The sequence below is a fragment of the Eucalyptus grandis genome, chromosome 1 (assembly GCF_016545825.1).
Source record: "Eucalyptus grandis isolate ANBG69807.140 chromosome 1, ASM1654582v1, whole genome shotgun sequence".
NCBI lineage: Eukaryota > Viridiplantae > Streptophyta > Magnoliopsida > Myrtales > Myrtaceae > Eucalyptus > Eucalyptus grandis.
In genome coordinates, this window is record NC_052612.1 from 8,039,604 (window position 1) to 8,049,101 (window position 9,498).

Sequence of the window (9,498 nt, forward strand, 5' to 3'; positions counted from 1 at the left end):
TCAAGGACCGCATTGAACAAATCAAAAGTTTAAGGACCACATTGCGCATTGATCAAAGTTCTGAGATCATTTATGTCATTATTCCTTTTCTTATCACTATAAATATCGACCTTTTACTTCACCTCCATTCAAAGCTCCTTCTCTTCATTGGTTTATTTCTTTCTTTTGAGATTTTTATACCCTTTTCAGTTCAGCAAATTCTATTCAGATTCAATCGATGGTAGAAGTTACTCACAAGGCCGAGATCGCACACCCGATCCCTAAGGCCAGGTTGGTGAGGCTTTCTCGAAGCCAAGGGCTTCTTCCCCCACACCCTCCTTCCAGCCATCACAAATGCTGACATTCAGGAGACGATCTCTGTCGAAGGTACTTGGTCAATTGAAATGTTCCTTACCATTAAAATCGTATATCAATCGTATTGCATTACAATTACAATTGGGCGTGACCCTAGATGACCTGATCAACAACACTAAGATTGGTGCTGATGATATTGAAACAAAAAAAAAAAAAAAGAGATATTGGAGATTGTATAATGTTTACTCTCAATCTCTTTGTTTGTACTCTCTTATTTTTGGATTCCTATCTAATGATCCAGGATGCAATCCTAGGCACGAAAAATAAAATGGCCTTTCTTTTTACTTGCGTAATTTTTCAATGCTCTTAGGATTTTATCTATTATACATCCTTCTTTACTATATGAAATAAATAAATAAATAAACAAGGAAAGGTTTTGAAAATAAATATAAATAAAATAACGAGTCACTAACGGAAACGAAGGAAATCGAACCCTCAATACAAATATGACGGATTAGCGTGAATGTCACTTTGGTTACTTTTATAGGCAGGCAGCGCAGGACGGTGAGGTACACGGTTAAAGCGCCGGACCAGGAGCCCTTCCTCTACAACCACTCGACCATCGATCGTGATGAGCAGAGCAGAATCTCCAAGGAAACCAGCCATGAGGTGAAGATCGTTGCGTTGCCCCTGGAGGGTGGCTCGGTCTGTAAGTACGCGGGCAGGTGCTTCACCGTCGGCCAAGGGGATATCACGGAGGAGGAGATGATCAGGCCCATGAGAGAGAAGGCGTCCGTGATGTTCAGGGCCATCCAGGCTCATGCGGAGGCGGAGTCCGTGAGACTCAGTTCTCTTCCATCCTGTATGTGTCCGCCAAGGGGATGTCACCCTGTGAGAGAGGACTGCTCGTGTCTTAGGCCAATATGATGGTGGTTCTGGGAAATGTCTCGTAAATTGGCTGTACTTGCTTCGTTCGCTAGCCCATATGAAGTGTTGTCCGAATAAACTTTGGTCCGATGTGGTCCTCAATTGAGTGATTATTGTAGCGTGCGGCCCCCCGTTTTCTTTCTTTTCTTTCGGTCTCGATAGTTGCGTGCGTCCCCCTTTGAGTTTCATGATACATATGCAGCTTAATTTGGATCGGGACGTATTGAAACCCTGCAAAATCGAACGAATCATTTAAAACCAAATACAGCAACCATTTTCGCTTTTCCTTTTGAACTCGCTTTGCTTTTCGTCGTTTCTCTTACCCGAACGAACTTGGAATTCTATGTGTCATATTCCATGTTTTATGTGTGAAACTATGGTATCATTTTAATGTTGTCAGATGTCTCAATAGCGATCTCTTGGCTTTTAGCTGACTTCGCTTTACATAATTATTGGATTTAGAACCTTTGATAATGATATGCAGCATACAGCATATGATGTTAAAATGCCAGACCGGTTTTTAGGTTGCCGTGCGGTGCAATCCAAGTGAGGACATCTAAAGCATCCCAGGTCAGTGAGATGGTCATCTAAAGTTTCTGGGTCTCAGATTTTGGAATTATATCTAAAGAATGAGACATGTACTCTGTCAACTCGTCGAGGGTAAAATGTCATGTTCTACTCTTACGCCGCATTCGATCGCTAAGAAATAAAGTCGAAAGGGATACATTAAGATCGAACAAGAAGTCCTGCGGATTTTTGGTATCAAATTCCTTGTATGCGAACACACCGGATACAAGGGCAGATACAGATAAACGGTCCTACAGAGTGTTTGATAAACGGAGGATATGATTGTATAATTGAATAAACAATTTTCAGGAAAAGTATACATAGAGATGCCATAATCCGCTGCAGGGCAACCAGCACTTCCACAACTGCTAGTCTATGGTGGTCTCTGCCGTCGGGGTGATTGCTTGAGACGAGCACATGCAATCGGGATCATAAAATTTGTGGAGCGCGCGAAATTGGCAGCATATGTATGAATTTCTCCGAGGGGATCATGTTTAACTGGTTCTTAGTCGAAATATCAAAATAGTCTATCTACAAGAAGCTGTATGGAACTCACTTCTCGCAGTGGAATATAAGACTTTAACCTGAAAATGGAATCAGAGAAAATAGTCTTATAGCCTTCACCTATTCTTTGCCCACTAATTACCCCAACAATTCATAGTTTATGAAGATGCAACACGATAAATCAAATTTAACACCAGCAAGGTTGACTAACTCTTAAAATTTAGAGCTTCTAGTCATCATCTGTATCATTGCTAGTTTGTCCAGATTCATCCTCATCCCTGGAAAAGACATGATCGATGTCTTCGTCCTCATCGTCACTTTCATCAGCTTGACGCTCGTGAAGAGAATCTCTAGTTTAATCATGCGTGGCCTTGTCAATCTGTTGGAAGACAACATTTACCAAATTTAGAGGCTGTCAAGCTCAAAAAATTATCTGAAGCAGAGATATAAAGGGCCTAAACTCGAGCGACAACAAGCTGCAACCAACCAATTGACTGTAGTAATGGTTAGATGGCCGCCCCTATAGCTTTTGCAGTCTACAAGGGAAGCATAATTATATAAATCATACCATCAGGCAACCATAACCTAAGAATAGTAAAAAGCATGAAGCTCTATGGAGAGTTTGAGAAGTAAAATATTTTAGAAGAAGCAAAAAAGAAACCAATGCAATTCTTCCATTTCATTGTCGACGACACCTACACCTAGAGAAAATATTTGACAGGATTTTTCTTAGAACCAGAGACTACAGAACTCTAGCCATAGTTACCCCTTTCCCTCGTACCTCTTTTACAATTCATTGAAATAGACATATATAAAGGCAATTTAAGATATTTATAGACCGACTTTGCATTAGCAGCGGTCCTTTTTTTAAAAAAGATATCTAACTTAAAAGTGTGTGAATTCAGAAATGATTTCATCATATTAGACATCACAAACAAAGTATGTAACGATCCTACCCCAATTACACTCGTTGCTTACGTCAGTTTTAGCATTCAAGAGAAGTACATGGAAAACATTGTATACATGAAACCATAGAAATTTATCCTAACCCAGATTTTGGGGCCCAAATTTGTGGTTGAGTTCACACTTGTAGAATAACTTTTTGATAAGATAGCCACCAATTCAAATGGAAAGGACACTCGATCAAACAGATTATAAACTTGAAGAAACAAAATATCACACCTCGAATTCTAGCAAAAAAGGGAATAAGACGGCTATCTTTCCACCTGAACGATGTAGCCTCTATCTACCCAAAAGTCAACTCCAAAATCTCCCGAATAACACTCTCACTCTAATAGCCACTAATTGAGGACCTGAAAAGCATGAAAGATGAATGGAATGAGTAACCTTAGCCTAATGAGTAGTACTCATATCTTCTAAGTAGATCGAGTATCCACTATGTACTTTGCAAAATAATATTAAAACTCATTTATCTCAATTTCATAACATAATACACATATAAGATAAAGATGAGTTCTATCGTTCTAACATAACTATATACATATAAAAAAATACTCCTTAAATCAATATCATTACGACAAACATCAATGGTTAAGTCCATGTTTAGGTCCATTAATCAATCTCAAAAAAACCCATGTCAATGGTCCATTATATCAACTAATATCAAGTCACATGTCAATAGTCCATCCATTGGCCAAACCCCTACTTAAATATCTACCACGATCACGCATAATGCTCCATGACAAGGTAACCAAGCTCACCTTTGGCAAGGTTTCCACTTATATTGCCGGTAGGTAGCTCACAAGACTATCCTAACTAGTATGCATACCTAAAAACCCCTTATTGGGCTCATAGCGATATTAGGTACCAACACAAATTCACAACAGTATCCTTCACAATTCACAAGCTAATTTGGAATTAGTATCACAAAATGGTTTCACAAACCAAACATATAATCTTTCTCTCAACTCCATTCATCAAACATAATACATTTTACAAGGCATTTCTCAAACCATTTCGGAAGCCATTTTATAAATCATAAAACGTTTCACAAACCATTTCAGAATCCACTTCATAAACCATATTTACAAATCAATTCATACATATACATATAACCTTTCTCAACAACTTTCCAAAAACATTTGGCAAACCATTTACAAATATCAAATTGTAATAACTTATAATATATCAAATTTCTATAATTTTTAAGACATGAGTTTACTAATTCAAAGAAGAGATAGCACAACTCACATATGAATGCCCAAATCAACCAACATGTAGCTAAACGGGTTGATGATTTCATAATTCTATCAATTAAACGAGAATCAACGTTAAAACTAAGTAAAACTCTACCTCAACTACAAAATTGCTAAACTACATCTAAACGCGAACAAAACAACTTCTATGCACTAATAAATCGTTCATTGAAGTGATTATTTAAGCCATTCACAATGCGGAACGTGAATGTGAAATCCTAAGATTCTCACTCCAAATAAACTATTGCTCAAAAACAACTCTCGACAAACCCTATGGCTTCACGAAACCATAACCCACCATTTTCATGAAATCTCATAACTCAACAACTCAGTAATCGGATTTCGCAACTTGATTTTCAAAAACTTTGAATATACGACATAATTCCCAAAACTACGACATAACTCCAAAAACTACTCCGATTAGAAGAATAAGACGCAAGCACTTACCATACATTGCAAATCAAAGTAACTCCAGCCTAGTGAGGCTCCCATGGCATGTACACACAAAGCTCTTTCTCTTTTCCCCTTTCTTTCTTTTTCTTTCTTTTCTTTTCCTCTTTGCTTTTCTTTATAAGCTAAAGCATCCACTTTTTTTTTTCTTTTCACTTTTCAACCCCTTTTTTCCTTGTGTTTTTTGGTCCCACTAAAGGCCAATATTACACAAAAGGCCTATTCTAAGAAAAGCATTTGAAAAAGAAACTAGAAATAGGCTAGCTTTGATCAAGAAAAACATGTATTAAGCTCTTGCTTACAATGGGGAAAAGGTAACATATATATGCTTATATTGCAATATCCTTCTGGAATCATTTCATGCAAACGATTAATTAACCTTTTGGCCGGGGAAAAATGGATTTGTCTGGGGATAATTCCCAATCAGAAACAAGAGACCTATCATAGTTGTCAATTTGCTTTTGATAACCAGACAAAACTAGGAACAAGATAATATCACAACAATAACACAAAAGAGCAGTCAATGCATGGAGAGGGCTGCAAAAGGTTGGAGGCTGAACAAGGGAGAGATGCATCTAAGGAAAATGGCCAAAGCTTCCCTCCCTCTCTCCATAGTCCATGAAGACAAAGTTAAAATTCAAAAAAAAATAAAAAATAAAAAAATAAAAAGGGTCTGCGGAAGCTTTATGTTGCTTTAGCAAAAGAAGGGGGTGATTGAAATAAAAGTTAATCCTAAAGTGAATCATTTGTTGTACGGGCAATTTATTGGGTTTTGAGGGGTTTAGCTCTCCATGGGAGGAGAGATGCTCTAAGGTAAATGGAACAATTTGCTTTTCTATCACATGCAATTAAGCGGGAGTTACTTTATGGGCGAAATTTATGGAGGGTTGATGTCCATGTGTCGGGACTTTTCATGTAAGCTTTTTCATATGGAAAAATGATACAAATAATTCATGAATTTTAACATAATGTATAATGTGATCTCTAAATTTTTAATTTATTTAATATGATCTATCAATTTTAACTCATTGTGCAATGCGGTTATTGAACTTTTAATTTGTTTAATGTAATATTTGAATTTTTTGTATATATTCAATTTAGTCACTAGATTATATGAAAATGTCCACCCTAATTTTGAATTAATAAAAGACTATATTGAACATTTACATACCACTTAAAGACAACATTAAACATGTATAAAAATAAATGGATCACATTGAACAAATTAAAAGTTCATGGATTACATTGCACATTGAACCAAAGGACAAATTTTTTAAATTAACAAAATTAAAATTATATCTCAATATAAATAATATTTGAATTCTAATATAAGAAATTCAAAATAACAAAAAAAATAATGAATTAATTATTATAATTTAATCTTATTTTTATTTTAATATATTCGAATTTAATTATTTTTATAAAATAATTTCAATATATTAGTATTTTGATTATATTAGTACAATCTACTATTTAATAAAATTTTATTAGAGAATGATGGAGGGGAAAAAATAAAAAGAAATTAATTAATAAAAGAGGGGAAAATAAAATAAAAAACCAAATAAAATAAAGTAAGCTAGAGTATCACGAGAGATTTTTACCATTTCCATTTATAAAATTTTTGGTTCATTTTTACTAATGTGTTGTTTATACCAAATAATATATATAATATAATGTGAATATATCCGACTATATTGCTATAATCACCAAACAATACCAATTTTTTTTTTTTTTATTTTATATCCCATGCTATTTAGTCCTATCTCGATTAAAAATCCGGACGACCATATGTAGTCAAAAGGGCTTGAGATTTTCCACTATGATAAGATTGTAAGAAATCAGCGAAGCTGAACCAAGAATTCTAGCCAAAAAAAGACCCAAGAATTGGCCGAGCAAATGCCCCTGGATAGAAAATCAATACATGAAAAGGAAATGGAATCATGATTGGTATTTTTCTAGGAAGATGCCTTCTTTGACTAATATTCTGTTATCATATGGACATTTTTTATTTTATAAACAAAGTCCATAACATGATTGAACAGCCCACAGACCAATTAAAGTTTTTTTTTTATTGAACTTGATTTGTTCCACAGAAATCGGATAATTTGAAAAATGTTTCCTCAAATTGACTGCTTGTATAGTTTAAAGAAAGAATGAAGAAAAAGTGAAAATATTTTCCATTAACTAATTATTTTAAATGGTATAAATGATTATTTAAAAAAATATATTTTTAAATCATTTACTTTCCGTGAAATAATCGCGCAGTCAAGTGAGAAGAGAATATCTAGTTAAGAAAACCTTTTTACATTTAGGGTCCGTTCGTTTCACGGAAAATGGGTCATTTCAGAAAATATTTTCCCAAAAGTCATTTTTTAGGAAAATGACAATATTTTCTAGTGTTCAGTTAAAACCTAAAAATGTTTTGGAAAATATTTTCCGGTGTTCGGTAAGGAAAATATTTTCTAAGACATCACCACTTAAGCATGCATCACTTACCGACCTATAAATCCATCAAATATGAACTTGCCTTTAAATCCAGGCAAACTTACTTCATATTTTTGTTCTCTCATTATCAACAAATGTTCATCTACTCTCAAAAATATTTGTATGAATTTTAAAAAGAAACAAAAGAGAAAAAAAGAAAAGCATGTACAACCCTCATGAGAATCTTTCAGTTGAGTGGCCTGTTCTCCTCCTACGTCTTTTGTGTTCTAATAAACAAAAGAAAAAATAAGCAAAGCATGTAAAGCACTTTGATTGAGTAATGTACAACTGTAGGATAGAATAAATAAAGAAAATGATAAGTAAGAGCGTAGAGCGCGAGCTTGAGATCGATGAGCTCGAGGTTCACCTAGCAATGGCCAACAACTAGTCAAGAAAGAAAAAGATGGGAAACAAAGAAAAAAAAAGAAATAGAAAAGAAAAAGGAAATTAAAAATAATTCGAATTAAAAAAGAAAAAATAATTAAAAAATAATTCAAACAAAAAAAGAAAAGAAGAAAAAGAAATGGGAGGAGGAAGTGATGATTTGTAGAGGTGTGAGACAAGAGAGATCAAGTAAGGAAAATATTTTCCACTTTTCAAAAGTGGAAAACATTTTCCCTTAATTTAGAACACTTTTTTTTCCTTTCATGAAAAACATTTTCCCCAAGGAATTCATTTTCCGTGAAACAAACGCCGAAAATTCGAAAAATATTTTCCCATAAATTATTTTCTGTGAAACGAATGGAGCCTTAATCTCTCTCTATATATGTGAGCTTCGGTTCAGCCTCTTCTCTTCATTCCCAAGTCCCAACTCCTAGAGACTAACTTCATCATGTTAGACATAAAATTCATGATGCGGAAGCCAAGATCAATTAAAGACAAACCTCCAACCATTGTTCTTGGAAAAACCTGAAATCAAAGAAAAATTGGGGACATGCTACTAACCCAATACCCTCATGTACTAATGGTGTATTCCAAATAGAAGAGTTTGTGTTAGACCTTGTTATCACCCGTCAGAAATGAACGTACGTTCCTTTTTATACACCGTCTCCCATCAAGACGGTTACCAAATGGGCGGTTGTCACAAAAGGGTATGAAGCGTGGAAAAACTTCATGTCGAATAGTCGCAACTTTAAGAGAAAGTGTGGGTCCAAAATGTGGGATCACAAAAATAAATAGCATTCTCCCACTTGATCCCATCATTTTTCATCATACAGATTATCCAACTAATTCCACAAAAACTTTATGCTTAAAGAAAAGAAACAAAACACATGGATCATGGCGATATGTCCTCTAAGAGTGAGTAATATCTTCCATATATCACATTGTATCTTATTTCTTTAATGTCAGCCTATATGTGACAACATATCTTAATGAATAAATCCCATGTTTATTCCAGAACCAAGAATATATGTTATTATCATAAACAACAAAATGTGTACACAAAAATTGAGAATCAACATTACAACTGAATAAGAGTTTCATACAACAAAAATCGTTCATATGACGACAAATCACATGATGGGACTTATTCCTATACTAGTTACATGATCCTTATATTTCATTGGTGGCATGCCTTTAGTTAAACGATTGGCTATCATCAATTCAGTGCTAACGTGTTCAATGACCACTTTATTCTCCTTAACACGTTCCCTTATGGCTAAATACTTAATGTCGATATGCTTACTTCAACTGCCACTTTTGGCATTTTTAGCCATAATAACTGCAGCTGAATTGTCACAATATATTCTTAATGGCCTAGAAATAGAATCAACAATTCTAAGCCCAGCAATGAAACTCTTCAACCATACACCATGCGAGGTAGCCTCAAAACATGAAACGAACTCAGCCTCCATAGTGGAAGTAGCAGTCAAAGTCTGCTTGGCACTTCTCCATGACACGGCTACGCTAGCTAACATAAAAATGTATCAAGATGTTGATTTTCGTGAATCAACGTAGCCCGCGAAGTCCGCATCCGAATAACTGACCACTTCCAAGTTGTCAGTCCGTCTATACATAAGCATATAGTCTTTGGTACCTTGAATGTATCTTATCA

General features: G+C 34.9%; 1 long non-coding RNA gene across 1 annotated transcript; it reads left to right on the forward strand.

The window, feature by feature from the left end:
- Positions 1–157: 157 nt before the first annotated feature.
- Positions 158–1,364, forward strand: LOC104437144. Its single transcript, XR_005546807.1, has 2 exons — positions 158–366; positions 842–1,364. It is a non-coding gene; the product is annotated as an uncharacterized LOC104437144 (long non-coding RNA).
- Positions 1,365–9,498: the final 8,134 nt, after the last annotated feature.